The following is a 22,970-nucleotide window of genomic DNA, read 5'->3' on the forward strand; positions in this document are numbered from 1 at the left end:
ATGGTGGAAAGGCTTTGGGGAGTCAGGAGGTGAGACACTCGCGGCAGAATGCCTAGCCTCTGACCTGCTCTTGTTGCCACAGTAGTTATGTGGCTGGTCCAGTTAAGTTTCTGGTTAATGGTGACCCCCAGGATGTTGATGGTGGGGGATTCAGTGATGGGAATGCCATTGAATGTCAAGGGGCGGTGGTTAGACTCTCGCTTGTTGGAGATAGTCATTGCCTGGTACTTCTGTGTTGCTCAAAGTGGTAGTTTTTAAGGACAATCTTAAAGGAGGAGAAAGAGGTAGAGAGGCGGAGAGGTTTAGGGAGGGAATTCCAGTGCTGAGGGACTAGACGACTGAAGCACGGCTGCCAATGTTGGGGCGAAGGAAGTGGGGGATGGACAAGCGGCTAGAATTTGAGGCATGCAGAAATCTCAGAGGGTTGTAGAGTTGGAAGAGATTACAGAGATAGGGAGGGGCGAGGCCATGGAGGGATTTGAACACGAGGATGAGAATTTTAGAATGGAGGTGTTGGTGGACCAGTAGCCAATGTAAAGTTTATGCAGGGTGGAAGATGAGAAGCTGACCAGGAGACCATTGGAATAGTTGAGTCTGAAGGTAACAGAAATATGGAGGAAGATTTCAGCAGCAGGTAAGTTGAGGAAGGGGTGGAGAAGGGCGATGTTACGGAGGTGGAAGTAGGCGGAGACTTTGAACAAATGGCGGAGACTTTCAACAAATATTTTGTATCTGTCTTAGAAACATAGACACAGAAACATAGAAAAATAGGAGAAGGCCATTCGGCCCTTTGAGTCTGCTCCGCCATTCAATATGATCATGGCTGGTCCTCCACTCAATACCATATTCCTGCTCTCTCCCCATACCCCTTGATGCCTTTTGTGTTTAGAAATCTATCTCCTTCTTAAATATATTCAGTGACTTGGCCTCCACAGCCTTCTGTGGTAGAGAATTCCACAGGTTCACCACCCTCTGAGTGAAGAAATTTCTCCTCATCTCAGTCCTAAATGTCCTACCCTGTATCCTGAGACTGTGACCCCTCGTTCTAGACCCCTCAGCCAGTCAGTCTAGCCCTGTCAGAATTTTATACATTTCAATGAGATCCCCTCTCATTCTTCTAAACTCTAGTGAATACAGGCCTAGTCGATCCAATCTCTCCTCATACGACAGTCCTGCCATCCCAGGAATCAGTCTGGTGAACCTTCGCTGCACTCCCTCTATGGCAAGTATATCCTTTCTTAGCTAAGGAGACCAAAACTGCACACAGTACTCCAGGTGTGGTCTCACCAAGGCCCTGTATAACTGTAGTAAGACTTCCTTGCTCCTGTACTCAAATCCTCTTGCAATGAAGGCCAACATACCATTTGCCTTCCTAACTGCTTGCTGCACCTGCATGTTTGCTTTCAGTGACTGGTGTACAAGAACACCCAGGTCCCTTTGTACATCAACATTTCCCAATCTATCACCATTTAAATAATACTCTGCCTTTCTCTTTTTCCTGCCGAAGTGGATAACTTCACATTTATCCACATTATACTGCATCTGCCATGTATTTGCCCACTCACTCAACTTGTCTAAATCGTCTTGAAGTCTCTTTGCATCCTCCTCACAACTCACAATCCCACCTAGTTTCGTGTCATCAGCAAACTTGGAAATATTACATTTGGTTCCCTCATCCAAATCATTGATCTATATTGTGAATAGCTGGGGCCCAAGCACTGATCCCTGGGGTACCCCACTAGTCACTGCCTGTCACCCCGAAAAAGACCCATTTATTCCTACTCTGTTTCCTGTCTGTTAACCAATTTTCAATCCAGTACATTACCCCCAATCCCATGTGCTTTAATTTTGCACACTAACCTCTTATGTGGGACTTTATCAAAGGCCTTCTGAAAATCGAAATACATCACAGCCACTGGTTCTCCCTTATCTATTCTACCAGTTACATCCTCAAAAAACTCCAGTAGGTTTGTCAAACACGAGTTCCCTTTCATAAATCCATGTTGACTTTGTCTAATCCCGTTGATATTTTCTAAGTGTCCTGTTATCACATCCTTTATAATATACTCCAGCATTTTCCCTACTGCTGCTGTTAGGCTAACCGGTCTGTAGTTCCCTGTTTTCTCTCTCCCTCCTTTGCCACCCTTCAATCTGCAGAAACTGTTCCATAACCTATAGAATTTTGGAAGATGACAACCAATAGCTGGTAATTGTGCTTTTTCATTTTGGAGAATCAATGAAAACTATTACCTTAAGCTTTTACCTTAACCAACTATTTCCATGGCTACCTCTTTTAGTGCTCTGGGATGCAGATTATCAGGCCCTGGGGATTTATCAGCTTTCAGTCCCATTAATTTCTCCAGCACTATTTTTTTACTAATACTAATTTCCTTTAATTCCTCCTTCTCACTCACCCTTGGTTCCCTAGCATTTCTGGGAAGTTATTTGTGTCCTCTTCTGTGAAGACAGAACCAAAGTATTTGTTTAATTACTCTGCCATTTCCTTGTTCCCCATTATAAATTCTCCCATTTCTGACTGTAAGGTACCTACATTTGTCTTCACTAACCTTTTTCTTTTTACAGTCCGCTTTTATGTTCCTTGCAAGTTTACTCTCCTACTCTATTTTTCCCCTCTTAATCAAACTCTAAACTGCTCCCAATCCTCAGGCTTGCTACTTTTTCTGGCAACTTTATATGATTCCTCTTTGGATCTAATAATATCCTTAATTTATTTTGTTAGCCTGGTTGGGCCGCTATTCCTTTTGTGTTTTTGCGCCAGAAAGGAATGTATAACTGTTGCAATTCATGCATTCATTCCTTAAATGTTAGCCATTGCCTATCCACCGTCATGCCTTTTAATGAAGCTCCCCAATCTATCATAGCCAACTCACTCCTCATACCTTCGTAGTTTCCTTTGTTTAGATTTAGGACCCTAGTTTCGGATTGGACTTCTTCACTTTCCATCTTAATGAAGAATTCTATCATGATATGGTCACTTTTCCCTAAAGGACCCCACACAACAAGATTATTAATTAACCCCTTCTCATTACACAATACTCAATCTAGATAGCCTGTTCCCTACTTGGCTCCTCAATGTACTGGTCTAAAAAAACCATCTCGTACACACTCCAGGAATTCTTCCTCCACAGTATTATTGCTAATTTGGTTTGGCCAGTCTATATGTAGATTAAGGTCACCCATGATTACTGTAGTACCCTTGTTACATGCATCTCTAATTTCCTCTTTGATGCCATCCCCTACATTACCACTACTGTTTGGAGGCCTATAGACAACTCCCACCAATGTTTTCTGCCCTTTGCTGCTTCTTAGCTCCACCCAGACTGATTCTACATCTTGATTTTCTAAGCCAAGATTCTTTCTCACTATTGCTCTGATGTCATCCTTTACTAACAACGCCACCCCACCTCCTTTTCCTTTTTGCCTGTCCTTCCTAAATATCGAATCTCCTTGGATATTCAGCTCCCAGCCTTGGTCACCCTGCACCCATGTCTCCGTAATCGCAATTATATCATGTCCGTTTACATCTATTTGTGCTGTTAATTCGTCTACCTTATTACGAATGCTTTGTGCATTCAGATACAATGGGGGAAAAATTCGGTTGATTTGCGCCTCCTGTTAGCGCCCTAAGAGGGTGCTATCGGGGCGCAAAACAACTAGTGCCTGGGTGCGGCACCGCTGACACCTCCCGCGAAATTCAGTGGGAGATTAGTGCCGGCGGTAACCGTTAGCGCCCCGCAGCGCTGCGCCGCCGGCAATGACATCATCGCCGTGCGCAGCGCCCCACTCGCGCCCCGGATGCGATCATCAGTAGTGCCCTCTGACTTACCGCCGGACGCTATGTCTGACAGGGTCAGGGGGGCCCACCTGCTGCCGGGGCGGCACAAAATTAAAGGGAAGGTGCCAGGCGGCCATTTGTGTTGCTGGCCGCCAGCCAGCACCTGCCCACTTTGCCGTCCCCAGCCTTCTCTTGAGTGCTGGGCCCTTTTGCCGGCACTCCGGTCCCTGGTGGTCCAGCTGGGCCCTAGGTTGCTCTGCACTAGGCCCCTCCCCTTTAATAAGGGGCGGAATGCCTGCAGTACCGCGGCACGATGTGCCACAGTGAGTGACGCTGCAGCACGTAGGGCCGTGATGTTCACTCGCAGCACCCCTCTTGGGGCACTACCGGTGAATTTTGGGCACTGGTCGGCTAACTTATTCGGGGTGCTAAAAGTAGCGCCCCGGCAAAGTTAGTGCCCCAAAGGGGGCGTGACCCAATTTGTTCCCCAATGCCTTTAGATTTGTCTTTTTAACATTTTTAGACATCTTAACATTTTTCTGTAGTATGGCCCGATTTGTCTTATTACCATTTTTTCTTACCCGGACCCTATTTGTTAGTCACGGTAGAAGACACTAAAAGCATCCCAATAATGGATAATCAAGGGGCTATTGGGGTGGGGAGGCGGCGAGGGGAACTTAAAACAGTCACTCACGGGGTTGGGGGTAATATATTAGCATTGAGAAAAAGTACTAGGCAAACTAATGGGGCTAAAGGTGGACAAGTCCCCTGGATCCGATGGCCTGCATCCTAGGGTCTTAAAAGAGGTGGCTGCAGAGATAGTGGATGCATTGGTTGTAATCTACCAACATTCCCTGGATTCAGGAGAGGTCCCAGAGGACAGGAAAACCACAAATGTAACACCCCTTTTTAAGAAAGTAGGGAGACAGAAATCAGGCAACTATAGACCAGTTAGCCTAACATCTGTCATTGGGAAAATGCTGGAGTCCATCGTTAAGGAAGTGGTAGCAGGACATTTAGAAAATCATAATATAGTCCAGCAGAGTCAGCATGGTTTTTTGAAAGGGAAATCATGTTTGACAAATTTGCTGGAGTTCTTTGAGGGTGTAACAAGCAGGGTGGATAAAGGGGAACCAGTAGATGTAGTGTATTTGGATTTCCAGAAGGCATTCGGTAAAGTGCCACATAAAAGGTTACTGCACAAGATAAGGGCTCATGGGGTTGGGGGTAATATATTAGCATTGATAGAGGATTGGCTAACGAACAGAAAACAGAGAGTTGGATAAATGAGTAATTTTCAGGTTGGCAAACTGTAACTAGTGGGGTGCCGCAGGGATCAGTGCTGGGGCCTCAACTATTAACAATTTATATTAATGACTTGGATGAAGGGACTGAATGTAATGTAGCCAGATTTGCTGATGATACAAAGATAGGTGGGAAAGCAAATTGTGTGGAGGACGCAAAGAATCTCCAAAGGGATATAGATAGGCTAAGTGAGTGGGCAAAAATCTGGCAGACGGAGTTTAATGTGGGAAAATGCAAGGTTATTCACTTTGGTAGGAAAAATAAAAAAACAAATTATTATTTAAATGGGGAGAGATTACAAAATGCTGAGGTACAGAGGGATCTGGGGGTCCTTGTACATGAATCAGAAAAAGTTAGCATGCAGGTACAGCAATTAATTAGGAATGTTGGCCTTTATTGCAAAGGGAATGGAGTATAAAAGTAGGGAAGTCCTGTTACAGCTGTACAGGGTGTTGGTGAGACCACACCTGGAGTACTGCGTACAGTTTTGGTCTCCTTATTTAAGGAAGGATATACTTGCATTGGAGGCAGTTCAGAGAAGGTTCACGAGGTTGATTCCGGAGATGAAGGGGTTGTCTTATGAAGAATGGTTGAGCCGGTTGGGCCTGTACTCATTGGAGTTTAGAAGAATGAGAGGGGATCTTATTGAAACATATAAGATTCTGAAGGGGATTGACAGGGTAGATGCAGAGAGGATGTTTCTCCTCATGGGGGAATCTAGAACTCGGGGGCATAGTTTCAGAATAAGGGGGCACCCATTTAAAATGGAAATGAGGAGGAATTTCTTCTCTCAGGGTCGTGAATCTTTGGAATTCTCTTCCCCAGGGAGCGGTGGAGGCGGAGTCACTGAATATATTCAAGGTGGAGGTAGATTTTTGAATGGTGAGGGAGTCAAGGGTTATGGGGAATGGGCAGGAAAGTGGAGTTGAGGCCAAGATCAGATCAGCCATGATCTTATTGAATGGCGGAGCAGGCTCGAGGGGCCGAATGACCGACTCCTGCTCCTACGTCTTATGTTCTATTTGTGATGGAGAGGATATGGAGTCGGAAGCTGAGCTCAGGGTCAAATAGGAGGCCGATTGCGAACAGTCTGGTTCAGGGCCAGGGACACTGGCCAGGGACAGAGATGGAATAAGTGGCTGTAGAACAGGGTTTGTGGCAGGGGCTGAGGACAATGGCTTTGGTCTTCCCAACTGGAATGGTAACAGGATAAGGGACTTCAGTTATGTGGAGAGACTTAGAGAAGCTGGGGTTGTTCTCCTTAGTGCAGAGGAGTTTAGGGTGAGATTTATTAGAGGTGTTCAATATAATGAGGGGTTTTGATAGAGTAAATAGGGAGAAACTGTTTCCACTGGCAGGGTCGGTAACCAGAGGACACAGATTTAAGGTAATTGTCAATAGAACCAGAGGGGAGATGAGCAGACATTTATTACGCAGCAAGTTGTTCTGATCTGGAATGCACTGGCAGAAAGGGTGGTGGAAGCAGATTTAATAGTAACTTTCAAAAGGGTATTTATTGGAAGGGGAAAAAGTTGTAGGGCTATGGAGGAAGAGCAGGAGGTGTGGGACTAATTGGATAGCTCTTTCAAAGAGCCGGCACAGGCACGATGGGCCAAATGGCCTGCTCTGTGCTGTATGATTCTATGTTTAATTGGAGGAAATTGTGGCTCCTCGAGGATTGAATATCAGACATGAAGTCTGGTGAAACAGAGGCAGTGCAGGGGCTGAGAGAGGTGGTGGGGAGGTAGGGCTGGGTGTTGGCAACGTACATATGGAACCCAGCGTCATGTCTTCGCATGATGTCGCCAAGGGGCAGCTTGTAGATGAGAAATAGGAGGGGCCCAAGGATAGAGCCTTGGAGGACTCCAAAGGTAACCGTGCAGAGGCAGGAAAAGGAGCCATTGCAGGTGTTTCTCTGGCTATGACTGGATAAGTAAGAGTGGAACCAGGCGAGGGCAGTCCCACTCTGCTGGACAATAGAGGAGAGGCATTGGAGGAGGATGGTTTGGCCAACCGTGGCAAAGGCTGCAGACATGTCGAGAAGGACGAGGAGGGACAGTGCACCACGGTCACAGTCACAGCTGATGGCATTGATGTCAATCACAAAGCTGGTTGAAGTAAATATTCCACAAGGGGAATGACCAATCCCGTCGGACACGAGAGGAAAGGTGGAATGTTTGCTTCATGTGTGACAGACAACTGGCAGGTTTAGGGGTTTAATTAACCTTTAGGACAAAAATTTAAACAGAATCTCTCAATATGCAGCAGTTGGTAAGGAACACAGAAAGACTTGCATTTATATAGCGCCTTTCACGACTACTGGACGTCCCAAAACACTGTACAGCCAATGAAGTACTTTTTAAAAAAAAGTATAGTCACTGTTGTAATGTAGGAAACACAGCAGCCAATTTGTGCACAGCAAGCTCCCACAAACAGCAATGTGTTAATGACCAGATAATCTGTTTTAGTGATGTTGATTGAGGGATAACTATTGGGCAGGGCACTGGGGAGAACTCCCCAGCTTTTCTTCGAAATAGTGCCTGGGGATCTTTTACGTGCACCTGAGAGAGCAGACGGGGCCTCAGTTTAACGTCTCATCCGAGGGCGGTGGAGGCCAGTTCATTAAGTATATTCAAGAAAGAGTTGGATATATTTCTTAAGGCTAAAGGGATCAAGGGATATGGGGAGAAGGCAGGGACAGGGTACTGAATTTGGATGATCAGCCATGATCTCGTTGAATGGCGGAGCAGGCTCGAGGGGCCGAATGGCCTACTCCTGCTTCTATCTTCTATGTTTCTATGTAAGACGGCAGCTCCGAAAGTGCAGCACTCCCTCAGCACTGCACTGGAGTGTCGGCCTAGATTTTTGTGCGCAAGCCTCTGGAGGGGGACTTGAACCCACAACCTTCTGACCCAGAGGTGAGAGTGCTACCCACTGAGCCACAGCTGACCGCATCTGGAGTACTACGTTCAGTTCTGGGCACCGCACCTCCGGAAGGAGATATTGGCCTTGGAGATGGTGCAGTGCAGATTCACCAGAATGGCACCGGGGCTAAAAGGGTTAAACTAGGAGGACAGGTTGCATAAACTAGGCTTGTATTTCCTCGAGTATAGAAGATTTAAAGGGTGATCTAATTGAGCTGTTTAAGATGATTAAAGGATACGATAGGGTAGATAGAGAGAAACTATTTCCTCTGGTGGGGGAATCCAGAACAAGAGGACATAACCTTAAATTAGAGCCAGGCCGTTCAGGGGTGATGTCAGGAAGCACTTCGTTACACAAAGGGCAGTGGAAATCTGGACTCTCCCCCCCAAAAAGCTGTTCAGGCTTGGGGTCAGTTGAAAATTTCAACACTGAGATTGATAGAATTTTGTTAGGTTAAGGGCATTAAAGGAAATGGAACCAAGGCGGGTAAATGGAGTTAAGATACAGATCAGCCATGATCTAATTGAATGGAGGAACAGTCTCGAGGGGCTGAATGGCCTCCTCCTGTTCCTGGGTTCCTATATACAGGACAAATTTGAACACAATCTCTCAATGTGCAGCCGTTGGTTTACCAGAAACACGTTTGATATTTCCATTCTTGGTTGACAGATGTGCGAAACTTGGCAACAACCTCAGGTCTATTTCCTTCTCCTTACGCTTCCTGTAGGAGTTAGCAGCACCGCTTAAACTGAACAGGGGAACTCCCAGAGGGAACCGTGTTACTAAAAAGAATAAGCACGTTGCTTTAGATATGGAAATACGGTTCTGATTTAGTGACCGACACCAATAAACAGTTCTTATATTTACCGAAAAGAAGCCAGACCAACAGGACCGAAAGTTTGAAGGCAAAAGAGTCTCAAAACCCAATCTCCTTGGGGGATAATCTGTCCCTCGGACAGTAACAGCACAAAACTGTCTCTAAAGTAGAGATTCTTCACCTGAAAACTTCATCAACTCGGCCAAGCCTTTTAACCAAGAAAATGGGTTTCTTTGTGAAAAAAATAAAGTTTGCCTCGGATTGAAGGTGCTGATTAATTGGTCAACAACTCAGGAATTTGTCATGTGACCTATCAACATTGAACAATAAACGCCAATCAACCCTTGAAGCTGGCTCCTACATTAGCCCGTGTACAATCTACACTGTCCTGGGATTACCCACCCATTTAATCTCCTTCATTAGCCCGTGTACAATCTACACTGTCCCGGGATTACCCACCCATTTAATCTCCTTCATTAGCCCGTGTACAATCTACACTGTCCTGGGATTACCCACCCATTTAATCTCCTTCCACAGCCCGTGTACAATCTACACTATCCTGGGATTACCCACCCATTTAATCTCCTTCCACAGCCTGTGTACAATCTACACTGTCCTGGGATTACCCACCCATTTAATCTCCTTCCACAGCCTGTGTACAATCTACACTGTCCTGGGATTACCCACCCATTTAATCTCCTTCCACAGCCCGTGTACAATCTACACTGTCCTGGGATTACCCACCCATTTAATCTCCTTCCACAGCCCGTGTACAATCTACACTGTCCTGGGATTACCCACCCATTTAATCTCCTTCCACAGCCCGTGTACAATCTACACTGTCCTGGGATTACCCACCCATTTAATCTCCTTCCACAGCCCGTGTACAATCTACACTGTCCTGGGATTACCCACCCATTTAATCACCTTCCACAGCCCGTGTACAATCTACACACTGTCCTGGGATTACCCACCCATTTAATCTCCTTCCACAGCCCGTGTACAATCTACACTGTCCTGGGATTACCCACCCATTTAATCACCTTCCACAGCCCGTGTACAATCTACACTGTCCTGGGATTACCCACCCATTTAATCTCCTTCCACAGCCTGTGTACAATCTACACTGTCCTGGGATTACCCACCCATTTAATCTCCTTCCACAGCCCGTGTACAATCTACACTGTCCTGGGATTACCCACCCATTTAATCTCCTTCCACAGCCCGTGTACAATCTACACTGTCCTGGGATTACCCACCCATTTAATCTCCTTCCACAGCCTGTGTACAATCTACACTGTCCTGGGATTACCCACCCATTTAATCTCCTTCCACAGCCTGTGTACAATCTACACTGTCCTGGGATTACCCACCCATTTAATCTCCTTCCACAGCCCGTGTACAATCTACACTGTCCTGGGATTACCCACCCATTTAATCTCCTTCCACAGCCCGTCTACAATCTACACACTGTCCTGGGATTACCCACCCATTTAATCACCTTCCACAGCCCGTGTACAATCTACACTGTCCTGGGATTACCCACCCATTTAATCGCCTTCCACAGCCCGTGTACAATCTACACTGTCCTGGGATTACCCACCCATTTAATCTCCTTCCACAGCCCGTGTACAATCTACACTGTCCTGGGATTACCCACCCATTTAATCACCTTCCACAGCCTGTGTACAATCTACACTGTCCTGGGATTACCCACCCATTTAATCTCCTTCCACAGCCCGTGTACAATCTACACTGTCCTGGGATTACCCACCCATTTAATCTCCTTCCACAGCCCGTGTACAATCTACACTGTCCTGGGATTACCCACCCATTTAATCTCCTTCCACAGCCCGTGTACAATCTACACTGTCCTGGGATTACCCACCCATTTAATCACCTTCCACAGCCCGTGTACAATCTACACTGTCCTGGGATTACCCACCCATTTAATCTCCTTCCACAGCCCGTGTACAATCTACACTGTCCTGGGATTACCCACCCATTTAATCTCCTTCCACAGCCCGTGTACAATCTACACTGTCCTGGGATTACCCACCCATTTAATCTCCTTCCACAGCCCGTGTACAATCTACACTGTCCTGGGATTACCCACCCATTTAATCACCTTCCACAGCCCGTGTACAATCTACACTGTCCTGGGATTACCCACCCATTTAATCTCCTTCCACAGCCCGTGTACACTCTACACTGTCCTGGGATTACCCACCCATTTAATCTCCTTCCACAGCCCGTGTACAATCTACACTGTCCTGGGATTACCCACCCATTTAATCACCTTCCACAGCCCGTGTACAATCTACACTGTCCCGGGATTACCCACCCATTTAATCTCCTTCCACAGCCCGTGTACAATCTACACTGTCCCGGGATTACCCACCCATTTAATCACCTTCCACAGCCCGTGTACAATCTACACTGTCCCGGGATTACCCACCCATTTAATCTCCTTCCACAGCCCGTGTACAATCTACACTGTCCCGAGATTACCCACTCATTTAATCTCCTTCCACAGCCCGTGTACAATCTACACTGTCCTGGGATTACCCACCCATTTAATCTCCTTCCACAGCCCGTGTACAATCTACACTGTCCCGGGATTACCCACTCATTTAATCTCCTTCCACAGCCCGTGTACAATCTACACTGCCCTGGGATTACCCACCCATTTAATCTCCTTCCACAGCCCGTGTACAATCTACACTGTCCTGGGATTACCCACCCATTTAATCTCCTTCCACAGCCTGTGTACACTCTACACACTGTCCTGGGATTACCCACCCATTTAATCTCCTTCCACAGCCCGTGTACAATCTACACTGTCCTGGGATTACCCACCTATTTAATCTCCTTCCACAGCCCGTGTACACTCTACACTGTCATGAATTCAACCCACCTATTTAATCTCCTTCCACATACTATGTTACGCGCCCCTTATATGGACTTTATCTATCTGTGAAATCTCAAGACTCATACTATGCATATTTTCCCCTATCACTGCCTCTATCCACCCATGTAATCTCCTTCTACATACTCTGTATACTCTCTCCTTCGTGGTCTCTACCCTCCCTTTTAATCTCCTGAGGAAAGTCTCTGTAGAAACTCTCTGGTCACCAAATGCAATTGAAGAAATCTCCTGAATATTCATCAATACTCGCATCTCCCTCAAGAAACGTGTCTGGTTCCACCCATCTGACCGGAACCATTCTGTCCCTTGCAGTATGGATTATCTCTGTCAGAACAGACCCCCTGACTCCTGGAACAATGATATTCACCCAGCTCCTTCCTTTAGTTCTGTGCTCACATTCCAGTCAAACAACCTGTTTATAACTGGATTATGGATGGCTGTCGATATCCTAAAGCTGTGGATCAGTTGAAAGCAAGTATATTCCATGAACCCCGTAATTTAGAACCCAACCTCCCAAAATCACCCTCGTCAACGTTTTAACAATTCATTCTCGGGATGTGGGCGTTGCTGGCGAGGTCGGCATTTATTGTCCATCTACTCATTGCCCTGAGAAGGCGGTGATGGTGGTCGGCCTTCTTCTTGAACCTCGGTTTAGTACAACCTGGTGGCTTGCTGGGCCACTTCAGAGGGGCGTTAAGAGTTGGTGTGGGACTGGAGTCACATATAGGCCCGGCCGGGTAAGGACGGCAGGTTTCCTTCCCTAAAGGACATTCGTGACTTTTACTGATGCCAGGTTTTTGTTTTTAAATGTCCAGATTTTTAAACTGAATTTAAATTCTCAAACTGCTGGGATTTATGAACTCAATGGATTATTCCCTTGACATTCAACAGCATTACCATCACTGAATCCCCCACCATCAACATCAGGGGGTCACCATTGACCAGAAGCTTAACTGGACCAGCCATATAAATACTGTGGCAACAACAGCAGGTCAGAGGCTGGGTATTCTGCGGTGAGTGACTCACCTCCTAACTCCCCAAAGCCTTTCCACCATCTACAAGGCACAAGTCAGGAGTGTGATGGGATATTCTCCACTTGCCTGGATGAGTGCAGCTCCAACAACACTCGAGAAGCTCGACACCATCCAGGGCAAAGTAGCCACTTGATTGGCACTCCATCCACCACCTTAAACATTCACTCCCTCCACCACCGGCGTACCGTGGCTGCAGTGTGTACCATCTACAAGATGCACTGCAGCAACTCGCCAAGGCTTCTTCGACAGCACCTCCCAAACCCACGACCTCTTCCACCTAGAAGGACAAGGGCAGCAGGTGCGGGAACACCACCACCTCCAAGTTCCCCTTTCAGTTTTTGTCTTATAATACTCCTTTAAAGCGCCTTGGGATGTTTTACTATGTTAAAGGCGCTATATAAATCAAGTTGTTGTTTTTGTTGTAAGTCACATACCATCCTGACTTGGAAATATATCGCCGTTCCTTCACCATCGCTGGGTCAAAATCCTGGTGCTGCCTCCCTAACAGCACTGTGGGAGTAGCTTCACCTCATGGACTGCAGCAGTTCAAGGAGGCAGCTCACCACCACCTTCTGTAGGGCAATTAGGGATGGGCAATAAATGCTGGCCTTGCTAGCGGCGCCCACATCCCATGAATGAATTAAAAAAAACACCACTGTGTTCCACTGTCAGGGGGACTGTCCAATATATCAACCCTTGTGAAATATACTTGGGAAAGGACTGTTATTGAGTTGTTGCACCTGCACTCATTAAAACACATCACTCACGGGTTAGTCGAGCTGAGGGCAGTCCTGGTATGTCCTGGGCCAGACTTCACAACATGGCCTCGCTGAGTGAGTTGTGGGGTAAACAGCGAAGAAGGCAACAGGATGGAAAACACAGGAAGGGGGCACATTCAAGGCTGGGCAGCACTCTCAGCTTAGAAACAATTTGCTGGATGTGGACCTGACCCAGTCAGTAAACATTCTGAGTGCGGTTTCCATCAATCATTGCTGATGGGGTGAGTTTAGTTCTGGGTGTGTGTCGCTGCTTGTTACTGATAAGGACTCAGTCTAAACAGGCGCTTCCGCCGTTTATCTTGAGTGCAGCAGCGGACCGGTTCTGTGAGCGAACCACTGACCGGTTCTGTGAGCGAACCACTGACCTGTGTTCGGGGGGCGATCAGTAAAAAGGAACCGACCCCTCCTGGTTCTGAGCCCCTTGGACAACTCTGCAAATCAGAAACAGCTACTGGAAGTTCAACTGTGAGATTGTAATGAAGAATGTTCCACATAATGATTAAAGTAAATAGACACACGCACCAGGTGCTGTTACTGGTGCAGGTACAGTACAAATACTTTAGGCAGTGTTACTGGTGCGGGTGTGATACACGTACACCCGGTGCTGTTACTGCTGCAGGTACAGTACTAATACTTTAGATGGTGTTACTAGTGCAGGTGTGATCCATGGACACCCGGTGCTGTTACTGCTGCAGGTACAGTACTAATACTTTAGATGGTGTTACTAGTGCGGGTGTGATACACGGACACCCGGTGCTGTTACTGCTGCAGGTACAGTACTAATACTTTAGATGGTGTTACTAGTGCGGGTGTGATACACCTGGTGCTGTTACTGCTGCAGGTACAGTACTAATACTTTAGATGGTGTTACTAGTGCGGGTGTGATACACCGACACCTGGTGCTGTTACTGCTGCAGGTACAGTACTAATACTTTAGATGGTGATATTAGTGCGGGTGTGATCCACGGACACCCAGTGCTGTTACTGCTGCAGGTACAGTACAAATACTTTAGATGGTGTTACTAGTGCGGGTGTGATACACGTACACCCGGTGCTGTTACTGCTGCAGGTACAGTACTAATACTTTAGATGGTGTTACTGGTGCGGGTGTGATACACGTACACCCGGTGCTGTTACTGCTGCAGGTACAGTACTAATACTTCAGATGGTGTTACTAGTGCGGGTGTGATACACCGACACCTGGTGCTGTTACTGCTGCAGGTACAGTACTAATACTTTAGATGGTGATATTAGTGCGGGTGTGATCCACGGACACCCAGTGCTGTTACTGCTGCAGGTACAGTACTAATACTTTAGATGGTGTTACTAGTGCGGGTGTGATACACGGACACCCGGTGCTGTTACTGCTGCAGGTACAGTACTAATACTTCAGATGGTGTTACTAGTGCGGGTGTGATACACGGACACCCAGTACTGTTACTGCTGCAGGTACAGTACTAATACTTTAGATGGTGTTACTAGTGCGGGTGTGATACACGGACACCCGGTGCTGTTACTGCTGCAGGTACAGTACTAATACTTCAGATGGTGTTACAAGTGCGGGTGTGATACACGTACACCTGGTGCTGTTACTGCTGCAGGTACAATACTAATACTTTAGGCAGTGTTACTAGTGCAGGTGTGATCCACGGACACCCGGTGTTGTTACGGCTGCAGGTACAGCACTAATACTTTAGATGGTGTTACTAGTGCGGGTGTGATACCTGTACACCCGGTGTTGTTACTGCTGCAGGTACAGTACTAATACTTTACATGGTGTTACTAGTGTGCGTGTGATACACGTACACCCAGTGCTGTTACTGCTGCAGGTACAGTACTAATACTTTAGATGGTGTTACTAGTGTGGGTGTGATACACGTACACCCGGTGCTGTTACTGCTGCAGGTAGAGTACTAATACTTTAGATAATGTTACTAGTGCGGGTGTGATACATGGACACCCGGTGCTGTTACTGCTGCAGGTACAGTACTAATACTTTAGATGGTGTTACTCGTGCGGGTCTGATACACGGATATGCGGTGCTGTTACTGCTGCAGGTACAGTACTAATACTTTAGATGGTGTTACTAGTGCGGGTGTGATACCTGTACACCCGGTGCTGTTACTGCTGCAGTTACAGTACTAATACTTTAGATGGTGTTACTAGTGCGGGTGTGTTACATGGGCACCCGGTGCTGTTACTGCTGCAGGTACAGTACTAATACTTTACATGGTGTTACTAGTGCGGGTGTGATACCTGTACACCCGGTGCTGTTAATGCTGCAGGTACAGTACTAATACTTTAGATGGTGTTATTAGTGCGGTTGTGTTCCACGTACACCCGGTGCTGTTACTGCTGCAGGTACAGTACGAATACTTTAGATGGTGTTACTAGTGCGGATGTGATACCTGTACACCCGGTGCTGTTACTGCTGCAGGTACAGTACTAATACTTTAGACAGTGTTACTAGTACGGGTGTGATACACCGACACCTGGTGCTGTTACTGCTGCAGGTGCAGTACTAATACTTTAGACAGTCTTACTAGTGCAGGTGTGATACTAGATACATCACTATCACTTCACTATTAGCAAATTTTGCTTAGCTCAGAGTGGTTTAGCCATGGTGGACTGGAATCAGCTACTTGAAGGTAAATCAGTGACCGAGCAGTGGGAGGCATTCAAGGAGGAGATCCAGAGGGTTCAGACCAAATATGTGCCCTTAAAGAAAAATCGTGGGACTAACAAATCTAGAGCCCCCTGGATGTCTGGAGACATACAGGGTAGGATAAAGAAAAAAAGGGAGGCGTATGGCAGATACCGAGGGCTAAATACTCCAGAATCTTTAGAGGAGTACAGAAAGTGCAGGGGTGCAATTAAAAATGATATTTGGAAAGCAAAGAGAGAGCATGAAAAGTTCTTGGCAAGTAAAATCAAGGAAAACCCAAAGATGTTTTATAAATATATTAAGAAAAGGTAGGGCCTATTAGAGATCATGAGGGTAATCTGTGTGTGGAGGCGGGAGATGTCGGTAGGGTTCTTAATGAATACTTTGCGTCTGTTTTCACAAAGGAGAGGGGCGAAGCAGACATTTCTATCAGGGGGGAGAAGTGTGAAATATTAGATAAAATAAACATAATGAGAGAGGAAGTATTAAGGGGTTTAGCAGCTTTAAAAGTGGATAAATCCCCAGGCCCAGATGAAATGTATCCCAGGCTGTTAAGCAAAGCAAAAGAGGAAATAGCAGAGGCCCTGACCATCATTTTTCAATCCTCTCTGGCTTCAGGTGTGGTGCTGGAGGACTGGAGGACTGCTAATGTGGTACTCTTGTTTAAAAAGGGAGAAAAGGATAGATCAAGTAATTACAGGCCAGTCAGCCTAACATTGGTGGTGGAAAAATTATTGGAAAGAATTCTGAAGGACAGGATAAATCTTCATTTAGAAAGACACGGCTTAATCAAGAATAGTCAGCACGGATTTGTTAAGGGAAGGTCGTGTCTGACAAACTTGATTGAATTTTTTGAGGAGGTAACAAGGAGGGTAAATGAGGGTAGTGCATTTGATATAGTGTATATGGACTTTAGCAAGGCTTTTGATAAGGTTCCACATGGCAGACTGTACACGAAGTTAAAAGCCCATGGGATCCAGGGCAAAGTGTCAAGTTGGATTCAAAACTGGCTCGGAGACAGGAAGCAGAGGGTAATGGTTGATGGGTGTTTTTGTGACTGGAAGGCTGTTTCCATTGGGGTTCCACAGGGCTCAATACTAGGTCCCTTGCTTTTTGTGGTATATATCAACGATCTTGACTTGAATATAGAGGGTATGATTCAGAAGTTTGCAGATGATACTAAAATTGGCTGTGTGGTTGATACTGAAGAAGGAAGCTGTAGACTGCAGGAAGATATCAATAAATTGGTCAGGTGGGCAGAACAGTGGCAAATGGAATTCAATCCAGAGAAGTGTGAGGTAATGCATTTGGGGAGGGCCAGCAAGGAATGGAATACACATTAAATGGTAGGACACTGAGTAGTGTAGAGGAACAAAGGGACTTTGGAGTGCATGTCCACAGATCCCTGAAGGTAGCAGGCCAAGTAGATAAGGTGGTTAAGAAGGCATACGGAATGCTTGCCTTTATTAGCCGTGGCATAGAATACAAGAGCAGGGGGGTTATGCTTCAACTGTATAAAACACTAATTAGGCCTCAGCTAGAGTACTGCGTGCAGTTCTGGTCACCACATTACAGGAAAGATGTGATTGCACTAGAGAGGGTACAGAGGAGATTTACAAGGATGTTGCTGGGATTAGAGAAGTTTAGCTATGAGGAAAGACTGGATAGGCTGGGTTTGTTTTCCTTGGAACAGAGGAGGCTGAGGGGAGACCTTATTGAGGTGTATAAGATTATGAGGGGCCCAAATAGAGTGGATAGAAAGGACCTATTTCCCTTAGCAGAGGGGTCAAAAACCAGGTGGTACAGATTTAAAGTAACTGGTGGAAGGTTTAGAGGGGATTTGAGGGGAAATTTCATCACCCAGAGGGTTGTGGGGGTCTGGAACTCACTGCCTGAAAGACTGGTGGAGGCAGAGACCCTAACCACATTTAAAAAGTACTTGGATGTGCACTTGGGATGCTGTAACCTGCTGGGCTGCGGACCTAGAGCTGGGAAGTGGGATTAGGCTGGAAAGCTCTTTGTTGGCCGGCGCGGACACGATGGGCCGAAATGGCCTCCTTCCGTGCTGTAACTTTCTACGATTCTGTGATTATTAAAACAGATGATCTGGTCATTTTATATCATTGCTGTTTGTGGGGCCTTGCTGTGCGCAATTTGGCTCCCACTTTTCCAACATTGCAACAGTGACAACACTTCAAAGCACTTTGGGATGTCCTGAGGTTGTGAAAGGTGCTGTATGAATGCAAGTTACCGTGAGAGGAGGTGAACTTTGGTTCGATTTATAAATTGCTTTATTCCAAAGCTGAGTGAAATGTACAGAGCACCAGGTATGATCAGAGTCACTACATTCAATCTGTACAACTTACATTTGAGTGCTGATACAGGATAAAGAACACGCCATGTTACCACCACTTGGGTGGGTAATCTTGATTCAGACAGAATAACTCCTCTGCAGAACCTCTCTCCCTGCAGTTTCCTGTCTTTATTGAACCTTCTAGCAGCACTTGTCTGTCTGCCCGCCTGACTGAGCAGCCTTCTGTTTCCAAAAGCCCGACTGCCTCTCTTGCTGTCTGTGTTCTGTTCTGAAAAGCTCTGCGTCAAAAGACCTGCCCCTCTCACAGACTGGCAGGGATCAAAGGGTTTGCTAACATAGGAACAGGAGTCGGCCATTCAGCCCCTCGAGCCTGTTCCGCCACTCAATGAGATCAGGGCTGATCTGTGACCTAACTCCATATACCCGCCTTTGGCCCATATCCCTTAATACCTTTGGTTAACAGAAAGCTATCAATCTCAGATTTAAAATTAATTGATCTCGCATCGATTGCCGTTTGTGGAAGAGAGTTCCAAACTTCTACCACCCTTTGTGTGTAGAAGTGTTTCCTCATTTCACTCCTGGAAGGTCTGGCTCTAATTTTTAGACTGTGCCCCCTAGTTCTAGAATCCCCAACTAGCAGAAATAGTTTCTCTCTCTCTACCCTATCTGTTCCCCTTAATATCTTGAAAACTTCGATCAGATCACCCCTTAACCATCTAAATTCTAGGGAATACAACCCTAATTTGTGTAATCTCTCCTCGTAACTTAACCCTTGGAGTCCAGGTATCATTCTGGTAAACCTACGCTGCACTCCCTCCAAGGCCAATATATCCTTCCTGCCCAGAGCTGCTCTCAGTCCTCCAGGTCTGGTCTAACCAGGGTTTTGTACAGCTGCAGCATAACTTCTACCCCCTTGTATTCTAGTCCTCGAGATAGAAAGGCCAGCATTCCATTAGCCTTTTTAATTATTTTCATCCGCAAATTTAGAAGTTGTGTTTTTGATTCCGAAGTTTAAATCGTTAATGTAAATTGTGAACAGCAGTGGTCCCAGCACTGATCCTTGTGGAACACCACTACACACCTACTGCCACTGTGAATAGCTACCCTTTACTCCTACTCTCTGCTTTCTGTCCTGAAGCCAGCCAGCAACCCATTCTGCGACTTGTCCCCATACTCCGCATTTTCTGACCATGTTCAGCAGTCTATTATGGGGTACCTTATCGAAGGCCTTTTGAAAATCCAGATAAATTACATCCACTGCATTACCATTGTCTACTCTCTCTGTTAACGCTTCAAAAAGTTCAATAAGGTTGGCCAAGCAAGACTTTCCCTTTCAAAATCCATGCTGACTATTCATGATTATGTTTTTGGTTTCTAGGGGTGAGAAATTCGGTATCGCCCCGTTTGGGGTGCAATTATCGGCCGGGCGCAAAGTTTAGCACCTGGCGCTAATTATCACCTCTGAATGCAAACTTGGCTTCTATTGCCCCTGGAGGTGATTGGAGCGCTAAATCAGGCACTACACACCTCTCTTAAGGTGCTAACGCCGAGGAGCGAGGCGCTACCTCAGAGCGCTGGCGAAGCTCATGTGATGTCAGTCAGCAATGGAACACAGACACACTGGCGCCGGCCAGTTCTTAAAGGGGAGGGTCGATCTTGCTCTCCATCTACACCCTGCTCATTGCAGCCTTGAATCTTGGCCTGGAGAGACCTGGACATCAAATCTGCTGGAAAGAACAATGGAGAGGCCCAGGGAAAGAGCTCAGGGTGCAGCCCCCAAATCTCTTCTAAATCGATACAAGGAAGGTCAAATCAAAATGAACCTGCAAAGTGCTGCTCAGTATCCAAAACTCCTTCACACAGCGTTGACTCTCTCCAGAAGTCTCTCTCTCTCTCTCAGAATGTGTGGTGCAAAACTGTCACCAACAAAAAAAGGCAGGAAGCGGCCGCCTTTAAATAGCGCTCCCCCAGTCCCTTCCCGACTGCAAAACGCTCCCCTCAACCTGTTGTTGCTAGTGGCAGGCGGTAAGGCAGGGGGCGCCACTCAATATCCGGTCCGGGGTGCTACTGGGCCATTGCACACTCGACTGACATCACGATCTGTGGGCGCAGGAGATCGTGGCGATAGTGTTTAGCCCCGCCACAAAATGTCTGGTCAATTTCGCGAGCGGCGCAAACATCGCTGCGCCCGGGCGCTAGTTGCTTTGCGCCCCATTAGTGCCCTCTTAGGGCACTAACGGGAGACACAAAGCAACCGAATTCCCCCCTGATGTTCTTCTATTTTCTCCTTTAAGTACGTATATTCTTCCTACCACCGATGTTAAACTGACTGGTCTATAATTCCCTGGACATGTTCCATCCCCCTTCTTAAATATCGGTATTACGTTAGCTATCCGCCAGTCCTCTGGCACTACACCTTTATCTAACAAATTATTAAATATGTGTAGAAATGCCTCTGCTATCTCTACCATAGATTATTTTAAAATGCATGGATGCAATCCATCTGGACCAGGGGTTTTATCCTCTTTGAGTTTGATTAGTTTATTTAATATAATCCCATCTTTTTATTTTACATGCACTTATCTCATTACTAATCTCATCATCCAATGTCATGTCCATCTGTTCTATCTCCCTGGTAAATACTGAAGCGAAATAATGATTTAATATTTCTCCCATCTCTCTACCTGTGGTATTATCCCTTAACGGCCCATTATTCCCATCCCAACCTTCCTTTTTTATTGATGTGCTGTAAAATATTTTACTTTTTTGTTTTGTGTCCCTTGATAATTTAATTTCATAGTTCCTCTTTCAAATAAATAAATAGAACAACGTGTGACTGGATCTTTAATCCGGATCTTATTACTCCTGCCGCCTGTTGTATCAATAAATAACTTGAAGAGAATTGAAGTCGCTGCTGGGGGCGGGGACAGGAAGCTGGGCCTCTGCTTTCAGTGGGTGCGGCCGCTGTTCGAGCCGCGGGCCCCTCACTCACTCACTCCCTCCCTCCCTCCACTTCCCTATTTAAACAGCACTGACTTCGTCTCCACACCAAGCCGCCCTGCAGCAGCCGATTTCTGCAGTGTCTGAGAGTCGGTGTGTACTCAGGGCGATGGGGATTGCTCCTTATCTCTGTGTCCTTCTGGCCTGTCTAACAGGTGAGTGGTCCCGCCGCTTTATTCCCACCCGGGGCGGCTGCTCATTCGGAGACTCTCTGACCCTCTGTTTATTCAACGCGTTTTATTAAAGGGCGCTTCTTTCTTTTTTATTAACAGGTGTCCGGTCCGCAATCGTGCTGAACCAACCCGAGTCGGCTGTGAAACAGCCCGGAGAGTCTCACAAACTGTCCTGTGCAGTGAGTGGGTTCAATATCAACAGCTACTATATGCACTGGGTTAAACAGGTCCCCGGGAAAGGGCTGGAGTGGTTAGTTGCTTATGCTAACCCATCAACCAGCATTTATTACGCGCCCGGAGTTCAAGGCCGATTTACTCCATCCAAGGCCAGCAGCACCTTCTATCTACAAATGACTAATCTGAGAGCCGACGACACCGCCATCTATTACTGTGCGAGAGACACAGTGAGAGGAACCAGGGCTGGACTGGTACAAAAACCTCAGAGACCGTCTGCACTCAGGGGGAATCAGTGAAAGGGGAGGAACGATCGCTCGCCCGCCCTCAGTGATCACCACAGCTGTAATTCCCAGCCTTGCTGAGTTGGGATCTGCCGCCCCTGGAAATGGGAGATAATTCTAAATATAAAATTCTAACAGGACTAGACAGACTAGATGCAGGACGGATGTTCCCGATGGCGGGGGAGTCCAGAACCAGGGGTCACAGTCTAAGGATAAGGGGTCAGCCATTTAGGACTGAGATGAGGAGGAATTTCTTCACCCAGAGAGTGGTGAACCTGTGGAATTCTCTACCACAGAAGGCAGTGGAGGCCAATTCATTAAATATATTCAAGAAGGAGTTGGATATATTTCTTAAGGCTAAAGGGATCAAGGGATACGGGGAGAAGGCAGGGACAGGGTACTGAGTTTGGATGAACAGCCATGATCTCATTGAATGGCGGAGCAGGCTCGAGGGGCCGAATGGCCTACTCCTGCTCCTATCTGCTATGTTTCTATGAGACAAGTTATGAGCTGGAGATTCCTGGGATGGCCCGAAACTGGGCCTGGGACACATCTAGGTTGCGCTTAGCACCGGACAGGGTCCGGGAGGCGTACTTGCGGCCGGGCCAGCGATATTTAAAGGGGGGGTGTCGGGCGGCCATTTTTTTGTGGGCTACCTGCCAGCACCTGCCCCTTCTGCCCTCCTCTTGAGTGCTGAGCTCTTTTGCTGGCACCCCGCTCCCTGGTGGCCCAAGAGGGCCCCGGTTCGCACTGCGCAAGGCCCCTCCCGTTTAAT

General features: G+C 46.8%; 1 protein-coding gene and 1 long non-coding RNA gene across 2 annotated transcripts in view; one reads left to right on the top strand and one right to left on the bottom strand.

Moving 5' to 3' along the window:
* Window positions 1-22,970, top strand: part of LOC147118347 (uncharacterized) — a 611,376-nt gene that overhangs the window by 571,049 nt on the left and 17,357 nt on the right. The window lies entirely within an intron of this gene.
* The window catches only part of LOC147118349 (uncharacterized), an 84,751-nt gene that overhangs the window by 55,401 nt on the left and 6,380 nt on the right, over window positions 1-22,970 (bottom strand). The gene's annotated exons all lie outside the window — the stretch shown is intronic.

This window comes from Somniosus microcephalus, chromosome 4 (genome assembly GCF_052327205.1).
Source record: "Somniosus microcephalus isolate GS21.2 chromosome 4, FLI_Smic_1.0, whole genome shotgun sequence".
Lineage (NCBI taxonomy): Eukaryota > Metazoa > Chordata > Chondrichthyes > Squaliformes > Somniosidae > Somniosus > Somniosus microcephalus.